The following is a 20,375-nucleotide window of genomic DNA, read 5'->3' as shown; positions in this document are numbered from 1 at the left end:
CGTGCTTATCGGGTGCCCGTTGTTCCTGAATACATGATATAGGTATTTTTCCTCAGCTTCTCAGTTCCCGACTGCTGCAGTGTGCTTTGGCTCTTTTAAATAATGTCCTGATGCAGCTGTGTTTGTGGGTGCAAAGATAATTGCTCCTTGTAGTATCTGGTCAGTGCATGTGGCTTTCCTGTAGACACTGGTCTGCAGTTCTCCATTTTTTTTTTGTTCTACTCTGAAATCTAGGAAGGGGAGTCTGTTGTTGTTCTCTTCCTCTTTGGTGAACTTTATACTGGTAAGGATGCTGTTTAAGTGATTGTGGGTTTCTTCTAATGTGTTTTGTTTCATGATGATAAAGGTGTCATCCACATAGCGGACCTAAAGCTTCGGCTAGATCATGGGAAGAGCTGTTCGTTCTAACCTCTTCGTGACTGCTTCTGCTAAGAGTCCTGATATTGGTGATGCCATGGGGGTCCCGTTGATTTGTTTGTAGATCTTATCATTGAAGGTAAAGTGGGTCGTGAGGCACAGGTCTAGTAGTTTGAGGATGCTGTCCGTGCTGATGAAGCTGGTGCTATCAGGTGTTTGTGTCCTTGGTTCAGCTAGAAATGAAGCCAGTGTTTCTTTTGCCAGGGTGATGTTTATTGAGGTGAACAGGTCCTTCACGTCGAAGGAAACCATGTCTTTGTCATCCTCTATCTGAGTGTCGCTGATGATGTTAAGGAGTGGCTTGAACCTTCGACTAGGTGCTTTAGTTTGTGTTGCAGTTCCTTTGCTAGTCTGTATATCAGTGTACCGGGAAGTGAGACTATGGGTCTGAAGAGGAGGTCTCCTGTTTATGTACCTTTGGTAATCTGTAGAAACAGAGTGTTTAGATTCTTCTCATTGTTAATTTCATCTGTTTTGTGAAGTTTCCTCAGGGAAGCTGTAATACTGTTTTCTAACTGTGGAGTCTGGTCCATCGCCACCTGTTTGTTGGTGTTGGTATTTACAAGTAGGGCGTTTGCTTTTTCAAATGTACAGAGGAACCACGATTATCCAAGTATCGATTATCCAAAGAAGATGTCAAAAGCCTGATACAAACATTGCATCAAAGAGGTGTTTTCAACACTGATTGCTTTTTTGTTTACAATGATTAAAAACAAACTCGGCTTACTAAATGTTGCCAAGAACAGTTCTGGACATCAATGGGAGACCAGACACCATCTCCAAATGACTGATCACTCGCCCTCCCTCTCTCCCCCCACACTTTCCCTGGAGTTCTGCACAGGAGTGTACCCTTAACCCCCTCCCCCCTTCCCCAGATAATCTCTCCAACATTGTATTATACAGGGCAAAGGTGAAACTTGTCAAAACGTTGCAGTAAAAAAGTATATATGTGTGTGTGTGCGCGCATACGTGCGCTATTTTGAGACTCACCTACCACCCCACCCCCCCAAGGCAGCAGCAGTCTTACTGTTGGTGTCCAGCCCGGCTGCCCTGGTGTGCGTGTGCGTGCATGCGTGTGAGCAGGGCCATGGACAGGGAGCATTGGTGGGGGCAGATGCATGCCATGGACAGGCAGCATTGGTGGGGGCAGATGCATGCACGGATCGGACACACAGACGGGGGTCAAACGGTGGGTGGGGCGAGGGGGTGGGCGGTGTTGGAGGCACGGAGTTGGGGGTGCGCACGCGTGCAGTGTGCTGCTGCTGCCTAGTCTCCTGAACGGGGAGCGGAATTAGCAAATGCTCATTGTGTCAATCCTATTGAACAGATTTTCTTTGGTGGGAAGGGTGTGGGAGGCTTCCGCAATGCTGTAGGTACCTTACACACAAGTGTATGTCTGCTCAGAAACAAATCCTGAGACAGAGAGAGGGAGCAAGGCAGGCAGAGCGAGGAAAAAAGGAAACTTCAGAAAACTCCAAGCCCCAGAGGAGAGGTATTGAATCACTTAACTGAATAATCAATTATCCGAACGAAATAGTGCCAGCCCATTCGGATAATCAAGGTTCCTCTGTACTGTGTTCTGTTCAGGATGATGGTCATGCACCTTTGTCTGCTGCTAAGATTACAATATTTCTGTCTTTTCAGAGTCCTTCCAGGGCTTTCCTTTCCAGTGTGCTGAGGGTGCTCCCTTCTTTCTTTCTGCTTAGTGTTGGTGCTACTGTCTGGCTGATGGTCTGCTGGATTTCTTCCATAAATCCATTGTCTTTCAGGGTGGATTCCAGTGCTGTTAGGAAGTACTTTTTGTCTACGTCCCTGTGGTTAAAGTTCATACATCACACCAAGGCTTCTTCTGTGTCTGAGTGTGGTCGGTCCAACAGGTTCTTTATCCAAGTCTCTGAACTATCTGCTTTATTGCCACGAGAGAGCTTGGTCAGTTTTTCTTGTAAAGCCAGTCTTTTCTTTGTCTTGTTCTACTGTTGTTTAATGTTGATGGCTTGTTCTAGCATACTTTTCCATTCATGGTCAGTCACATTAGTGTACAGAGTTTTCTGGTGTGAAATCTGTCATTCATATTTGTGGAGTTGGTTTTGGGCATCATTTATCATTTCTCATAGCATCCTGCAGCCATTCTGTTCTGCTGTTCTTCTGGCTTGTAGAGTGTGGAGCGGTGGTTTGTATTTGACACATCGTGGTGATACCAGCTTCCTGAGGCATTTGTATAGGAAGTACAATTGTTGGCAGGTGGCGCTCAGTCAGATGGCATTGGTTTCCCATCTTCGGGCTAATTTGAGCATATTATGCCTATACATGTTTGCAATTTTGGAGATGATTGCTCGCTCAGGTTGTAAGTTTGCTCACTGAGCTGGTAGACTTGTCTTCAGACATTTTGTCACCATACTAAGTAACATCATCAGTAACACCACCTGAATGCCAAGTCTCCAGGCCTCCAAATAAAGGCACGGATGGAAATTCCTTGATGCCTTGCATTCAAACCAGAACTCCATTGACAAACACATCGATTTGGACCTCATTTACCAACCTCTCAGAAAAAGAACCAGAAATGATATCACCAACCACAACAGACCAAGACACATAAGTAGCAAGCGGGATAGGCCACCAGCACTTCATCGGAGGCTCACTGATGATGTTACTGCGCATGGTGACAAAACATCTGAGAACAAATCTACCAGCTCAGTGAGCAAACTTGCAACCTGATTTACAACCAGAGTTACAAATCGCCAAAATTGCAAACGTTCACCACTAAGGCACATATATTGATGATGGCTTTTGGGCAAGATACTGAAGATATCAAGTGCCTATTTGTTTTCAGTACAGTTTCCAACATCTGCAGTAATTTGGCCAAAGACTCTCATTCCATTGTCATCTGAATATTTACTTCAAGGCAAAAGTGGCATAGTATCTTTTTATGATAAGCACTTAATATGCAAACTTGACATAATCTAATGTTTGAGGTTTAAATGATACAAACTATAATCCAAACTAAATACATTTCATACAAAAAGCAGTACAGTATCCAGCTCTTTGCACAAAATTACATCTATTTCAGTCAACAATAACTTTCAAGGTAGTCTCTCTCCATTTATCGGAAGACAGCTATTATTTAAGTTTGGAATACAGAAAGATGGTTAGCAAACATATACGAAATTATAGAATGCTGGATTCCTGAAGCATAGAGGGAGGCTCGCCCTTTGAAACAGCTCTCAAATTAGCCCCACATGCCAACTTTTTATGCATGACCTTGCAAATTAGTCCTGTTCAAGTATCTGACCAATGCCCAATTGCTCTTAATGCATTCTGGATCTTAATGATTTGTGTGGAGAAACCTTTCTTTAAATCTATTAGATATTGAAATGGTGTTTAAAAAGCTGTATAAGTGTTCTAAGAACTTTATCTTTCCAATAATGCAAGCTAATTTACAACACAAAAACATTTTCAGTTTCAAATCTTGGTTTGATAATTTTATTTCAAATATGGGCAATTTTAAGTTGACTCTCAGCAATAGAAAGCCAGAATCACATGAGTAATTATCAAGTAGTAACCAATTGCCACCAGCAAATCACAAACATATTTCCGAGGTTATGGGTTTTCTTGTAGATGAAATAACTAGTGGCAAGTGGTAGATATTGGAAGAGCATTCTCGGCATAACATGAGAATTAGCAATTTGTGAGCAGGTTCTTCCAAAATGACTAGTGATACAAAGAGCAAGACTGAATTAACAGTTTAATTTAACTACTGTACTAATTAAATTGCCTTCAGTGCTCTAACCTGCACTTTGGAGTTAAATTAGTAGACAAGTATTGAAAGCACAGAAAAAGGCAACATTTCCAAATGTTTAACAGCCCCCTGTTGGGTGTTTCATCACATTCATATACTTTTGAACTTCAACAATCGTTGAAATTAGAATTTAAAGTGATTCAATGATTGTGGAACTGGAAGTTAACTGCCACAAAGAGTGTTTATTAATTTCTACTTTTTACCCTTTAAGAGCAAACGGTGCAGAAAAATGATGAAATATTAAATCATATCAGTATGCAACTCCCATTTGTTCAAAGCTATGAAATAAATTTTGAAATTTGACTCTTTTTGTAAAAATAAATTTACTGTCCTCTACTTTCAGTTGTGGTTAAACAAAACTGATTACCAAAAAAGCAAGCAACATTTTAGTGTTCAGAGCAAGTCAGCCGAACAACTACCACAAAATGTGCAATTGCAGAAATAAGTTAACAGAAGTTACAATTTTTACTATAAACCTTGAAATCCAATGGCAATGCTCTGAAATCAAACATAAAAAGATTTTTGTTGCATGAAGTTTGTAATAACAGCTTCAAATTTCAGGGAATGGTCATTTACAATGACATTACAGGAAACACAAGTGACGTTTGAATCTGAACTGTTCATTTAATTACTATGTCCACAATATGCAAAAGTCTAAATTGTTCCAAAAATCTCATCAAAATTATGGGTCTCACATGTATAGTGACAGGAGTAATAATAGCTTACCTAGGTAATCCTTTGGCTTAATTTAATTTGAACAGGTCAACTTCTAAAATGGTTGCTAATTATTAAATCACACAACCAAAAAAAATTTTAAAAATTACAATATAATTTCCATATACCCTCATCACCCAATCTTGGAACAAAGTATCTTTAACTATTTTCACTGACCAATAGTCACATCTGAATACTTCTGACATAATTTACATTTTTTTTAGAATTCAGAGTCAGTATAGTACCATTTGAAATTTGTAGGTGTCAAATGATTTAATAACCACACACTAATAATTAGTTTTAAATGTTATACTTCTTGTAAATAAAATCATTCATTTTTATTTGGTTTGAGTGTAATATTTCTCCAAAGCTTAAATTGGGCTAATTCAGCATCCTTTAGTGAACATAATTTCCTTTTTTCCAATAATTTCCTTCAATAAAATGAAGCACACATTGCTTTCATCAAGTTCAGTGTCTGTTCTTCTTCAAAGCTCAGAAATAACCAACTTATTTCAGAGATTTTTACTGAAAAAAACAAATATATTATAGATTCCCCCTGAGGCTGGTGTAAATTTTACAACCTTCACTTCCTTTTCCATTGTTATACAAGAAGGTAGACTGCTTCCCCATTTGCCACACTAAACAGCTCAGATCTAAACTTTACATCAATCTATTTGACAAATACAACTTTTCTACATCTAATATTGTATATACAGAATTTTTACATGTGACAGTGAAGTTTAAGTTATAGAAAAAAATAGTTTATTTTACCATTCATGCCTTCAAATGTCACCTTTCAGAAAGGGAATTTTGCCTCACTGCAGTTTAAATGTCATAACTGAAGCAGCACAAAGAATTCAGATCAACATGTCATGCCAAGAGATCTAAACTAATATAGGGAAAAAAATGCAATTCTATTTCAACAGTAGTGCTTCATCTGAAGTGTAACAAGATTTTTTTGTAAGTGCACTCAAATCAGTACATAAAACTCAAAAGTAATTCAATCCTAGAAATAGAATATTACAACATTCAACAACTCTAAAACTGCAGAAGAATAATTCTCATTCTGGAATATCAAATGTTACCCTATTCCACTATCCCCACAATAATTAACATCTCCTTCACATGCACTATAAATTGCCATTTCCTTGAAGAACTGGCATTTTTGTGATTCTGTCCTGATGAATGCAAGATTTTGAAAGGCCAAAAGGAGAATATTGAAACTGAAGTACGTACATAAAAGACCTATGAAATTAGGAACAAATATAGGCCAATCAGCCCCAAAAGTCGGCATCATTACTTAATAAAATCATGCCATCAAATTGGTCACGTACAATAACTACTAAGGATCTGCCTACCCCATCTTTAAAAATTCAGAAGTCTGTTTCCATTCCCCTTTGGAGGGAAGAGTGTTCCAAAGACTGTAAACTCTAGGAAAAGGTTTCTCAACTTTTGTCTGAAAAGGGTAGTCTGTGGTTCTAGGTTCTGTCACAAGAAAAAACATTCTTTCGACCATCCACCCTGTCAAGACCCCTCACGATTTTATGATTTTATCAAGTTGGCCTTCCTCTTCTAGCAAATTCTAACAAGCCTAGCCTGCCCAGCCTTGCATCACACGATATCTTTCCTACTCCAAGTATTACTCTTCTATAACTCTGCACAGCTTCCAAAGCATTTATATCCTTTATTAAGGAGATCAATATTATGGCTATAGTCTCAGCAATGCCCCAAGTAAATGAAGCAACCTCCCTAATTTGCATTCAATTCCCCTCATTATAAACATTCTATTAACTTTACGAAAGAAGTTCCTTTCCTACCAATCAGCAAATTTATCAACCCGCTAGTATCTTCATCCAAGTCATTTACAGATGCTAAAAAAAGTTGAAGCTGCAGCATTAATCCTTGACATACCTTTTGCAACGTCTTGCCAATCACCAAATGACCAATTTATGCCTACTATCTTTTACGTTATACAAGATAGACTTCCAGAGCTACATACAGAAACGTACATAGAGACACACTTAACATTTCACCGATTCTTATTTAGCAAAACAATTATTGATGTTTACTGAAAAAAAATGAGTGCTGCAGAAATAAATTACACAGTTTGGTGGTCAACATTATGAAGTTTCAAGTGGGTGTATTTCGCAAACTGCTCTGGGAATTTAGGCTGCTTTGAGAACTACTTCAAATACACCAATACACCTAAACTGTTCCCAGGTAAGTGCTCATGGGTCAGTTAAATATTATTTTGTTACATGGATTCACTTTACAAGTAAAGTAATTTGTACTTTGATACATTTTCCACCAGAGTTACTCAGGCTTCTTAACTTGAGTTACTTCGGGCTTGTTGACTCATGAATGCGATCTCATGAGATCAATGACATTTTGAGCAATTGTACTTTAAAATAGGCCTAGTCTTTAAATGGCATTAAGCATCCACTCGGTTCAACAACATTAAGATTGATCCAAGCCCATGTTATCCTAATACATAACATTTAAATCTGTAAAATGCATTTCACATAGAAGTTAAACAAAATGCTTTGAAATCATTTATCAACTTGTAATAACAGATGTTTAATATTAATTAATTTGATGAACCAGTAATGAAATGATTTTAACTGCCACTGTAAGATGATTTAAAAATCACACAACACCAGGTTATAGTCCAACAGGTTTACTTGGAAGCACTAGCTTTCGAAGTGCTGCTCATTCATCAGGTGGCTGTGGAGTAATCATGACTGTAAAATAAATTATTCATTCTATTTATTACTCACTGACCATATGACCCTCATTTCAGAAAAAAGTTGTGATTACAATTAAAACTGTAGATACTATAAAAGCCAACAGATTAGTTTTCCTAAAACATTACCATTTAACAGAAATACCTTTTATTGTGAAATTCTGAAGTATGGAGCTAAAGGTGGCTTTAAAGGAGCTACGTCTTAAAGCTGCAGTATCGCCCTATTACTAACAGCTCCCAAAGAGAATAGTGGTGTAAATCAAGATTAATGGCGAATAATCAGTGTCACAAATAGTTTTATTTGGATCCTCCTTTTGGAATAAGCTGAATAATGCAAGAAATGGAATAGAAGAAATAAAGAACTGTGTGACTTGGTTTAGGTATTTTATTATATCAAAAGCACTGATGTCCTTATTAAAAAGAAATGCATCATTTAACAAAGGAAGTAATTTTATATTTTTAAAGACTGTTGTTTGAAACATGGTCTCCCTTAAAGTGTAAAATAGAGTATCATACATCAACTTCACATTTCATCACACATTTGCATTTTAAATAGAAGCATTATAAAAAGACTAAAAGTTACATCCAATGTTACAGGAAAGCATGGGTTCAAGGTTTCAAATAATATACACCTTATAAGCATTTGGGTCGCTATTATAAATCCATTTGTCAAACTTACACACATTCTCTCTGATCTATGCTTTCTGTGGATGAAAACACAGCTGTTGTAAACATGCCATAGTGCAAAACACCAAAACAGAAATGTAAATAGTGTAAGATATTTTACAGCGTACTCAACTGATACAGACAAAACTAGTTTTACAGCAGTAATTAGAGCTTGCCAATGAAGTCTTATTGTGGTATTTTATTCTGGTCACTGGGGAATGAGGAAAAAATGATAACAGGAAATTGTGTACTGTATATTCAGATCTTGCTTGCTGTAATCTCAGACACACTGAAGAATTGAAGCTTAGAAACATAAAGCAAAACTCACGCAAACACACTAATGCATAAACCCACTAAAACAAACAGACCAAGTCATTAAAATTTGTTACTGAAGACCACTCGCTGATACATCATGTTCAACAGCCATTGAAAATACTAATGTAATCTTAGCCAATTCTATCATGCAGTCAGATCGAATGACATTCCTAGAGCTGCCTGCCAAGCACCAATTGCCAAAGTACAATAATCACTCAAGTACTCTAGGTTTCGGAAGCTTTTCTATCAACAGTTCCAGAGTAGTGTTTTTTTTGTGCGAAATGTGTATAAAACACTTTTTTGTCTTTTTAATTTTCTGTGTATAATTAAGACTGCTGGGTGGCTGACTAGGCACGCTGTGCTCCGTAGTGAACAGAGACACATGTGCAACACAGTAGCATGGAGATGAGACAAAGGCAATAAAGCTTTTTAGTTTCTTCACAAAACAATTCTTATACATAAACAGGTCAAGCAGGTCTTTCCTTTTAAAGTGGCCAGTGATTGCTAGATCTAAGGTATTGTGTAAACACATGATGAAAAGCTAATCACATACTTTGTACAGCTACCAGACAAAAACATAAAAGGCATTCCACTTTCAGACACTCCCACACAAGTTCTGCCACATTAGAAAATAGTGATAAAAGATAACTGAAAGGAAAAGGTTTTTGTTTCAGCTTTCATTTTTTTTTCATGCTAGTCCTTCCTTTCAACCTAGTCTGTACAATCTGTTAATCTTCAAAATTCCTTGAGGTGACAGCAACAACTTTACCGCAATTCTAGCAGCTGTTCAGCTGACCCCAGTGGACCTTCTCCGTGGCCTGGGCCTAATCCAACAACCAGGCTAAACAATGTCAGCGCTGCTGTATCCGTTAACAGCCACAGCCCATGGAGAGAAGGCACTTGCTAACAAAGAGGCCTGCTGCTTTGCTTCTCAGTCAAGCTTGGCCAGGACAGGACTGCCAAGTTAAAAAGAGCACACCGTTGTACATGTACAGCAAAGGAAATCAGAGCTGAATGGTTACCGGAGTCAGTGCAGATTGTGGTTTCTTTCACACTCTACGCTCAGCTGTGCTGCAGACACTCCACATGCCTGACGTAGTCTTCTTTATCCAGACACCAGTGAAGGAGAACAAACCTCCAACAACAAGCACTAGGAAAAACCAGGACTGGAGTCCAATACACAAAGGAGCTGGATTGTGATTGATGACTGTTCTTAATGGCATGGTCAGCCAGAAAATGCATCAGCAAGCAAGATATTAGAGACAGTATCCCTGGAGTCATCTGCATCTCAGATCCATAGCTATGCGTGGAATATAAATGTACAACTCAGATGAACATATGCAGATCAAAAAGGATCAACGGAATAAAGAACTGTCTTTTGACAATTCAAAGCAGCCAAGAAATGTACCTATGCTTTAGATTGCTAAAAGACTCAAAGCAATCATTTATATGGCAGCTAATTAAGACATAAATGTTGCTAAACTTCATGGCCATAAACAAAAAGACAATTTTTTTTAAATCAGACAAGCTTATCAACAGTTATGCCTCTCTCGCCCTGAAAGCATGACAGATCAATAAAAACTGAACACCACGTAGCTTTAGCTTGCTGCGCTGAGAGACACACTGTACATTAGCCTCTCAATAAGAGCTGCCTCATGGGAAAAACACTGCTTGAAAAATAAGCTCCATAACCAAGTGTCTTTGTAAGTGTTCCACACCTGTCATAGCATGAAATCAATCCCAAATTCCCAAAACCACAGAAGTAGGCATGCCATTTTCAACTGTGAATTAATCAAAGACAATTTTTCTAATCAACTATGGATGTAGTTAGGGAATAAGAAAACTGCAATGAATACTATTATTCTCAACAACAAAGCGTTCATTAATTCTTGAGTACTACGATTGAAGCTCACTAGAGAGTGTAACATGAAATGCTCCAAAGTAGTTTGCGTTGGGTTTTTAAATAACCTTTCACCAGGTCAGCAAATAGAACCACTTGACTAAATTAGCATTAATACTTTGTTTCTAAACACTGTTTCCAATTGTTTGAGCCATCCATTTTAAAAGTGGGATTGAGGAAGTATTCAGGCAGGCATTGCAACAACCATATGCAATTGTACAGCTATATTTTAGTATAATTAGGCATGACAATAGAACCGCCATAGAAATCAATTGTTACTATGCATTAACCCTTTACTGAAAGTGGGTGTGTCAAATTCAATAGTTAATGCATTTTTTAAAATTGATTCTGCATTCCAAAGATCTGAATTCAAGTCACTTCTCACCAACAAGACATAAAACATAACATTCTTTTGGAAAATAAAGCCCTTACACCAGTGAAGACGTGAATTTTAAAATCTCAATCTTAAAGTAAATAGGCTGTATAACGTTGCAATCTATTCACATGGGAAGTACAATACTTCTTTTTTGTAAAAAAAGGATTACTGCATTCCAATGAAGAAACACAACTCCAGAAAAATATCTGACCTAATCCGCTGCATTTTATTATTCTCAATCAGTCCAGTGCATAACATTTGTCCGAAGTAGGTCATTTTTTTTCCCAATTACTTAATGTTCAGCGGACTGAATAGCAACAAGTCAATGTCTTGCTCTATTTTTATGAGTGGGTAAGGAACAGAAATATAAGCATGTTCTATTTATAGATTCAATTATTAAATGGTCGTACCGTAAAAGATACTCATTTAGTTATTTTTATCTGCAGCTAATAAAACTCTGAACCAATAGTAACATTCCCTCAGCAAATGGGTCAAGCATTTACCTGTACCCCACAGTACTAACTTCCATTTGTGAAAGCATTCAACGCTAGCAAAATTATCAATGGGTGAAGTTCTGCATTGGGTGAATGGGAGTACACTTGCTTTTCAGCCAGAAAGTCATGAATCTACACCTCAATTTAGAGACTTGAAAACAAAACTCAGCTGACATCTGCACATTTATCACATTCCAGATAGAATATTTTATTGTTTGTATCTTCCTTTTTTGTCTGTTTGTTCTCTCAAGTTATTTTTTCTGTGCTTTTGGAAAAGTACAGAGCACTGCATTTTAAAGAGGTAGATGAGATGGCAAACAGATACATCAACTCTTAGGTGGATGGAAAAGATCCAATGGCACATTTTGAACTAGACAGAGAGGGTTCTCCCTGCCTTTCAACCTACATCACAAAAAAAGTTAACTAATCATGTACTCGTTGCTATTATGGAAGCATGTGCGCTAATTTCCCAGAGTTTCGAAAGTGATTACATTTCAAAATTCGCTGTAAAATGATTTAGGACATCTAGGTGGTGGTGAGAGGTGTTATCTAAATGCAAGTCCTTTCTTCAGCTTTATGACAGTTGCGTACTAATAGAAACCAAAATAGACAGGGTATTTCAGACTTTGCTAAAGGCAGAATACAATTTTCCGTTGAAGAGCTGCATTGTAGTGTTTCTGAGCTGACTATTTAATATGCATTCTACAATGTCTTGTTAAAAGTGACTACACATTATCTGTGGCTACAGTGCAAGGATAAACACTGCTTTCAGTGACAAGAATCCAGCTCCATGTTTCACTGCAGCTTCCATTTATCACACAACCCTGTCATGTTGAGCACCATTAACAGATAATGAAAGGAGACAACGGGTGCAGTTACAAGCAAAGCACTCTGCATTCTACAGGCCTAAACATGTAGCCAGGGGAGCTGACAGACTCAGCTGAATATCCTAGACACTTAACAGTCTTTGTAACTGAAACAATAAAACTTTACTTTGCCTGAGTCAAAACACCTTTTGTTTGAACTGTTTGGTAGCAACAGTGGGCATTGTGCATGGGATGGCCCCAGAGAATGAAAGATAAGCAAGAATATAAGTAGTTTAGTGACTGATTAAATCAGACAGTTATGCTATTATTTTAACTCAGTCTATAAAACCTGAAGTCTGCTGGAACACACACAAAAAAAGAAACTAGATTCCTGAGAATTAACTAGCTTCAAAAGAACATAGGAAGGTTGATGGCTCACACAGTGGATCACTGTAGGCAAATAAGAGGGGAGCATTGGATGACTGAGCTACACAGCTCTCAAGTTTAGTAAGACATAAACAATGACCCATGAAGCCCTCAGATATTTTGCACCTTCACTGGCTAAATTTAGCAAGGGTACATGTCAAAGTTTTAAGAAAACAACTTAGAGAGTATATAAACATTACCAGTCACCGTTTGTATCCAAACAGCATGGAAGCTAACATGGTCACTCAAGAATCCAATTAATAATCTTGAGCAACTGTGTTTCAAAAACATTTTAAAACGAGTAATGTTTTATTTTGTCAACCTACACCAAAAGGATTTTGAGTATTAGGCTGAAACATAATACATTTTTTCACATATTTAAGCCTTCCTCAACTTTTTCTCCTATAAAACATTCAAAATGCCAACAGAACTCAATCAGCATCCTACAAAGCCAACAATGGACAACTTGAATCTGGAAACCATTAAATGCATTGTTAAACTAATGCAACTTTTGACACTGCTCATTAACAGCATAGATAAGCAGCCAAAATGCAACACTGACTTAGGTTGTTTAAAGGAAAGAATAGTTAGCTTCAAAGAAAACAGAGATGCAGTTGATTGTTCCAGTCTCATAGTTTAACCCACTTTTTCTTTCAAAAAAAAGGCTCTACTGCAAACACAGCTTTAAGAAATAGTAAAATAGATTGAAACATTGAATTATTCAATAAAGAGTATTGTTCATGGTTTTGAAATTACTAAATGAACCCTCACCAGCAACAGAGTCAAATGATGTGGGTCAGCCAATGTTTCCTCCAGACTTTCCATCAATTCAAGCTGATTTTAACTCTCCCTCAAACAACGCCTAGCATGTAAAGCATTATATTTGATAGACTATTTGCAATTAAACCATTACACAAGCCTGACCTTCTGTCAGATTTCGGATAGAGACAGTTATCTACCATTGTGACTTTAGAAAAATGAACGCGTACTGTAAAACGTAAACGCAAATATAAAAACATTTGCCATCATAGTTCAAATGCAGTACATCTAAAAGGCAGTCTATTGCAGAGTATTCCTCTCTATGTACCCTGCACTCCACATTCCCACGCTCATGGAATGAATAGTATCACGGAAAAGTGTAGCTCACAGTTTTGGAAGTCACTAAATAAATGATGATCAGCAAGAGAAAGTCAAATAAGATTTACTGCCAAATATTTCATCTCAAGATCTTTATCAATTCAAGCTGATTCACCCCTCCCCACCCATCCAAGAGGAGATTGAACTCAATTGGATAAAATCATGAGGGGCTAGGAAGGACTTTGTTTCCTTTGCAAAGAGCTTAATAATCAGTAGATATATGTTCAAGGTAAAATAACATTTTCACCTGGAATGTGCTGGGTGTCTGTAACCCAATGCCTGAAAAGGAGGTAGAGGAAGAAATCTTTGCACTTAAAATTCCCCTGTACATGTACTTTAAGTATTCTGGATTAGTGGTGCTGGAAAAACACAGCAGTTCAGGCAGCATCCAAGGAGCAGTAAAATCAACATTTCGGGCAAAAGCCCTTCATCAGGAATAAAGGTAAAGGGGTAGCCATGGGCACACGTATGGGCCCCAGCTATGCCTGTCACTTTGTTGGCTATGTAGAACAGTTGATTTTCCATAATTACACCGGCACCACTCCCCACCTCTTCCTCCGCTACGTTGATGACTGCATTGGCGCCACCTCGTGCTCCCGAGAGGAGATTGAGCAATTCATCAACTTCACCAACACATTCCACCCTGACCATCTCTGACACCTCCCTCCCCTTCCTGGACCTCTCCATCTCCAATAATGACGGCCAACTTGACACTGACATTTTTTACAAACCCACCAACTCCCACAGCTACCTGGATTACACCTCTTCCCACTCTACCTCTTGCAAAAATGCCATCCCGTATTCCCAATTCCTCCGCCTCCGCCGGATCTGCTCCCAGGAGGACCAGTTCCACCATAGGAGACACCAGATGGCCTCCTTCTTTAGAGACCGCAATTTCCCTTCCCACGTGGTTAGAGATGCCCTCCAACGCATCTCGTCCACATCCCGCACCTCCACCCTCAGACCCCACCCCTCCAACAGAACGCCCCTGGTGCTCACCCTAGCAACCTTCGCATAAACCAAATCATCCGCCGACATTTCCACCACCTCCAAAAAGACCCCACCACCAGGGATATATTTCCCTCCCCACCCCTTTCCGCCTTCCACAAAGACCGTTCCCTCAGTGTCTACCTGGTCAGGTACACGCCCCGCTACAACCCACCCTCCCATCCTGGCACTTTCCCCTGCCACCATAGGAACTGTAAAACCTGCGCCCACACCTCCTCCCTCACTTCCATCCAAGGCCCTAAAGGAGCCTTCCACAGCCAAAGTTTTACCTGCACATCCACCAATATCATTTATTGTATCCGTTGCTCCCGATGCGGTCTCCTCTGCATTGGGGAGACTGGACACCTCCTAGCAGAGCGATTTAGGGAACATCTCCGGGACACCCGCACCAATCAACCAAACCGCCCCGTGGCCCAACATTTCAACTGCCCCTCCCACTCTGCTGAGGACATGGAGGCCCTGGGCCTCCTTCACCGCCGCTCCCTCACCACCAGACGCCTGGAAGAAGAACGCCTCATCTTCCACCTCGGAACACTTCAACGCCAGGGCATCAATGTGGACTTCAACAGTTTCCTCATTTCCCCTTCCCCCACCTCACCCTAGTTCCAAACTTCCAGCTCAGCACTGTCCCCATGACTTGTCCTACCTGCCTATCTTCTTTTCCATTTATCCACTTCACCCTCCTCCCTGACCTATCACCTTCATTCCCTCCCCCACTCACCTATTGTACTCTATGCTACGTTCTCCGACCCCCACCCCCCCTCTAGCTTATCTCTCCATGCTTCAGGCTCTCTGCCTTTATTCCTGATGAAGGGCTTTTGCCAGAAACGTTGATTTTACTGCTCCTCAGATGCTATCTGAACTGTAGCACTCTTCCAACACCACTCTAATCCAGAATCTGGTTTCCAGCATCTGCAGTCATTGTTTTTACCAATGTACTTAAAGTAATATAACCTGTAGGATTATGGACCAAGAGGTGGAAAGTGGAATTCATCTGAAGAGTTTGTTCTTCAATAACACAGACACAATGTGTCCAATGACTTTCTTCCACGCTGAAAACTTAGAAGATTCAACACAAAAACAAGTTGGATATATATTCACACATCCACTGACACAACAACTGATGTATCTACATTTCAGAGGAAATCCAAGGATTACAAAAACAAGGACATTTCCAGGGTCAGTTACATCAGCACAAATTGCAAAATGCAGAAATTAATAAGAATGACATAAACGTACTAACCCTCGTGATAAATACCAATGCAATACATAAGAAGAAACAACGTGTAAACCGCAATCCCAAAATGCTCCATGGTCATTTACAAAAAAAACTGAAACACAATGAAGGACCAAATAATCTATTTTGGTGCGACTAATTCATTGTATAAACAATGGTGAAGGAGACCAAACCTTCTCTTTTGCAAATGCTGCCACTCGACTTTGATTTGTTTTGTTTTAAATACCTTCTTAATCTTCTACAATCTTCATGGTAGGAAATTCCAAGATCTGATGACAATTAAGCACAGGACTCCACGGTGGAAAACATAGGCATGCCTACATTGCTGTTGTGCTTAGCTTACTGCTAGAAGTCACTAGTGTTTTTGTTGCATCATACTTAGTGAATTGCTGCAGTATACCCTGCAGCTAGTCCACACTTGAGTTGGTTTAGATTAGTTGGCTGGACAGCTGATTTGCAATGCAGCATGGGTTCAATTCCTGCAACGACTATGGTTACCTTGAAAGCTTCTCTTCCTCAACCTCTCTCTTCGTCTAAGGTGTGGTAACTCTCATGTAAAATCAACACTGGTCATCTCTCTCCAATGAGAAAGTAGCTCGAGGTCCCATTGGTGGAAAAGCAAGTGAATATTTAATACACTGCATGGAGTTTTATTTCAGCCAATAGTTCTGTCTTGTACATATGGAGGCCCTATGTACATCTTGGAATATGTCTGCTATGCCACACCCATCTTGGAATATGTCTGCTATTCCACCACAGTCTTGACTTGAGTCTTGCAGATAGTGAACAAGTTTTAAAGGGTCAGGAAATGAAGTGCACACCAGAGTTAAACCTTTGGTCAGAGTTGATACACCTCATCAGACTAACATTGATAACCATTTGACACATCACCCAAAACTGAAATCTCTCAAAATTCAGCGTTTCTTTCATTTCATCCTAACACGTAGTTTACATGACAAGCTCCAACTTTTCGAATAGAAGTTGAACTCATGAACTTCTGCCACAGAGAGAAAAAAGTCCTCATGAGTTGAGGCTGACAGCTAAGATAGATAAAGTACCCATGGAATTAGTTGATATTTAACCATTCAACACAATTCACACAAATCAGAATCATGGGCTAATGAGCAACTGAGATTAACTAAGTGACAATGTCTAATTTGGCACAGGATTAGGACAGAGTTAAAAAAATTAATACAATGCTGATTCTATTCAAAATTGGTAAAATATTCAGGACAGATAGAAATGAAGCTGTTAACTTTACATTAGAGAAAGTACTTTGGATTTTATAAAATACAGTTTCTGTACTGCATGTTTTTGTGGAAACTTTTTCATTGCACCGGAAGAGATGAATGCTTCAGTTATAAATCTGAGGGAAACGGTGTTGACATGAGACTCAGTTCATGACAACAGCGACACTCACTTAAACTAGCATTCCAACATACTACAAATAAACTATTGAAATAACTTGGCTCAAGTATTTGGCCCTTCGGCATTGATGTTCCCTATGCACTACTGAGGAAAGCTCTCCATATTTTACAGAGATAGAAATTACACTCTACAGGCTAAATGTAGATTAATATTTGATTGAAACAAATAAAAAAATGCTACAGCACAGCCTAATAGCAAACTAAGTAAAATGATAAGCACCAATTGGAACATAGAAATGCTGCTTCTAGCCTTGGAGACAACAATGCAGAGTAATCCTTTTGGGATTTGTAATGGAGAAGCAACAAATTCTGTTTTGAACATTAAAATTTGCGACATGAAAACACAAGACCCTGATTTAATCCAATATCATATTCGCAGATTTAAAATAAAATCAATAAGGTATGTTGAACACCAAATTGTACTGATAAAAATATCCAGTTACTTCTATTTCACTGCCTCATTAGCTATCAATTAAACACAGCTAAAATTAAACCCTTGCATACTCCCATCTGAGAACACAATCTAAATTCAAGTCTTCACCTAAGAAAACAGTGAACAGAAGAATAATGCTGGTGTCAAGAAGGAAGGGTAAAGTAATTACCATTATCAAAATCTACATTCGTGATTCAACTTACAAGTAGAAAAACAAGAGCAACATATGATTTTTTTAAAAATTGAAATATTAAAAATATATGCAAGAACGCTGTATTTAATATGCATGATTTGGAGATGCCGGTGTTGGACTGGGGTGTACAAAGTTAAAAATCGGTGTTAGGTACTGATGAAGTAGCGTCGCTTCGAAAGCTAGTGTGCTTCCAATTAAACCTGTTGGACTATAATCTGGTGTTGTGATTTTTAACTTTGTATTTAATATGGAAACATCATTGAAGAACTTGATTTCTAGGTCTGCTGCAAAGCAATTGTAATGTGTGCTCAAAATTGAGAGATAACTTTAATCTCATGTGGACAAATTTTAAAATCAAAATGACTCCCCTAAGTGGCTCAATGGATAAATGCAGCATCCCCTAAAAAGTTAAGCCCTGCAAACCAGAAACACTGGAGGACAGGCTTGGCACTTTATTTCTCCTCTCCGATTCCGATCAAAGGAGGTAACAATGTTAAGTGAGCAACAGCCAGATCTTCTTCTAATGATCATTATTCAGTAAACCTGGCTACAAAGTCTAAAGTGAGGGCAGCTGTGGGTTTGATCATGAAGCTTCTCAAAAGATGAGCAGCCTGTTGGCCCAACTCACCTTCTGGCTTAACACGAGGTAGAACTACTTTCACACAGTACTGAAGAGCTAAAGGCTGCAAAATTATATCAGTCAAAAGGAATAGGGGAAAAAAAAATTAGAAATGGAGAAACAAAAAAAACATTCATTACTTGTACGACATCTCCAAACCCTAAGCACAAATCGCTCCTAAAACTGTTTACCAAAAAATCAAAGGCATAAAAACCACCTTTACAGATCCCTCTATGGTTCAGCTTAACCAGCTATACTGAAATAGTTGAGTCACAAGGACCAGACAGGTCTGTGAATCCATCCCAATCTGTACGAAACGGACATCAGCCAGAACATCAGTACATTTTATGTAATTTGACTCGAGTAACGAAAAAGCCAGCAAACATTTTGCTCCTGGTCACTAGGTAGTCACCCTGCTAAAGGACAGATTTGCATGCAAGAGAGGGCTTTGCTGAAATCATCTGGTAGTAGGTTCACTGTGATCAGAAATAAAACATGAGTTGGCACCATCAGAGATAGTGCAACACTGAACTAAATGCATAAAGTAACTCAAGTAGTGCTTCCCAAACCTTTTTTCACTGTGGCCCCACTTCAATGTTTGACAATTGTTGGGGCCCCTCGATAAGATTTGGAGAACCATAAGGGCAAGCTGAGGTGGAGAATATCTATGAGAATTGAAGGTGGTGGGGGGGGGGGTCAGGTCAGCTATTGCTTCCTTAGAGCTCATAATCCCAAAATGTTCAGCTTGCCATCCCACTCTGGGAAGCCGCTAAAACCCATTCAAATCATGCCCGTTCTATGCAGCAATAATTCAGTCCCACTTGCCCAGTGTAACCCAAACATCCTGAAAGATTACTGCTCTCGAATGACTACTCAATTTGAAGCCATGGATCTAATCTGCCTCCAGTGCCCCTAGATAGAGAATTCTAAGTCATTGTCAAATGCTGCGTAAATATGTTCTTCATTACATATTCTCCTTATTCCTCCCACCCGCAAACCAAACCACCTCTCACTCTCATAAATCTGGACCCCCACCCACCACCAGTCCTTGCACCATCAGCTAATGGGAAGAGGTTTACTTTGTACAAGATTATGTAAGCGACAATCTATCAAATCCCCCCTCAGTCTACTTTGTTCCAAAAAGAACAAGCTCAGCTTCTCCAACCTAATGCTGGAACTAAAATAACTTATCAATGGAACTATCCCAGTAAGTTTCCTCTGCAAAGCCTCAAAAACCTTCACATCTTTCCTAAAAAAGGGAAATAGCAAGAACTAGAAACAATACACTAGTTGTTCTATAGATCTGTTTGATAAGGTGAATAGTCAGGGTCTTTTTTCCCAGGGTAGGGAAGTCCAAAACCAGAAGGCATAAGGTGAGAGGAACAAGATTTTTAAAAGGACCTGAGGGGCAGCTTTTTCACATAGAGGGTATTGCACATACGGAATGAGCTGCCAGAGGAAATGATAGAGGCAGATACGATTACAACATTTAAAAGACATTTGGACAGGTACATGGATAGAAAAGATTGAGAGAGATATGGATCAAGTGCAGGCAAACGGGACTTGTTCAATTTCGGAAACCTGTCAGCATAGACAAATTGGGCTGAAGGGCCTGCTCCCCATGCTGCATGATGCTGTGACACAGGAAACTCTAGGTAAAAAAAAATC

At 39.1% G+C, this 20,375-nt stretch overlaps 1 protein-coding gene across 10 annotated transcripts in view; it reads right to left on the bottom strand.

Moving 5' to 3' along the window:
• rerea (arginine-glutamic acid dipeptide (RE) repeats a) overlaps positions 1-20,375 on the bottom strand; it is a 566,413-nt gene that overhangs the window by 473,875 nt on the left and 72,163 nt on the right. Inside the window, exon 1 of one of the 10 annotated variants that reach the window (XM_072586151.1) lies at positions 9,674-9,801. The exons of the other annotated variants lie outside the window; for them this stretch is intronic. The gene's annotated coding sequence lies outside the window, so the exon portion shown is untranslated. Of the gene's footprint in view, positions 1-9,673; positions 9,802-20,375 lie in introns of those variants that run through there. 10 annotated transcript variants of the gene reach the window in all.

Source organism: Chiloscyllium punctatum, chromosome 16, assembly GCF_047496795.1.
Source record: "Chiloscyllium punctatum isolate Juve2018m chromosome 16, sChiPun1.3, whole genome shotgun sequence".
NCBI classification, from domain to species: Eukaryota; Metazoa; Chordata; class Chondrichthyes; order Orectolobiformes; family Hemiscylliidae; genus Chiloscyllium; species Chiloscyllium punctatum.
The sequence above is the reverse complement of the archived record's forward strand: the minus strand, read 5'-3'. Positions and strand labels throughout refer to the sequence as shown.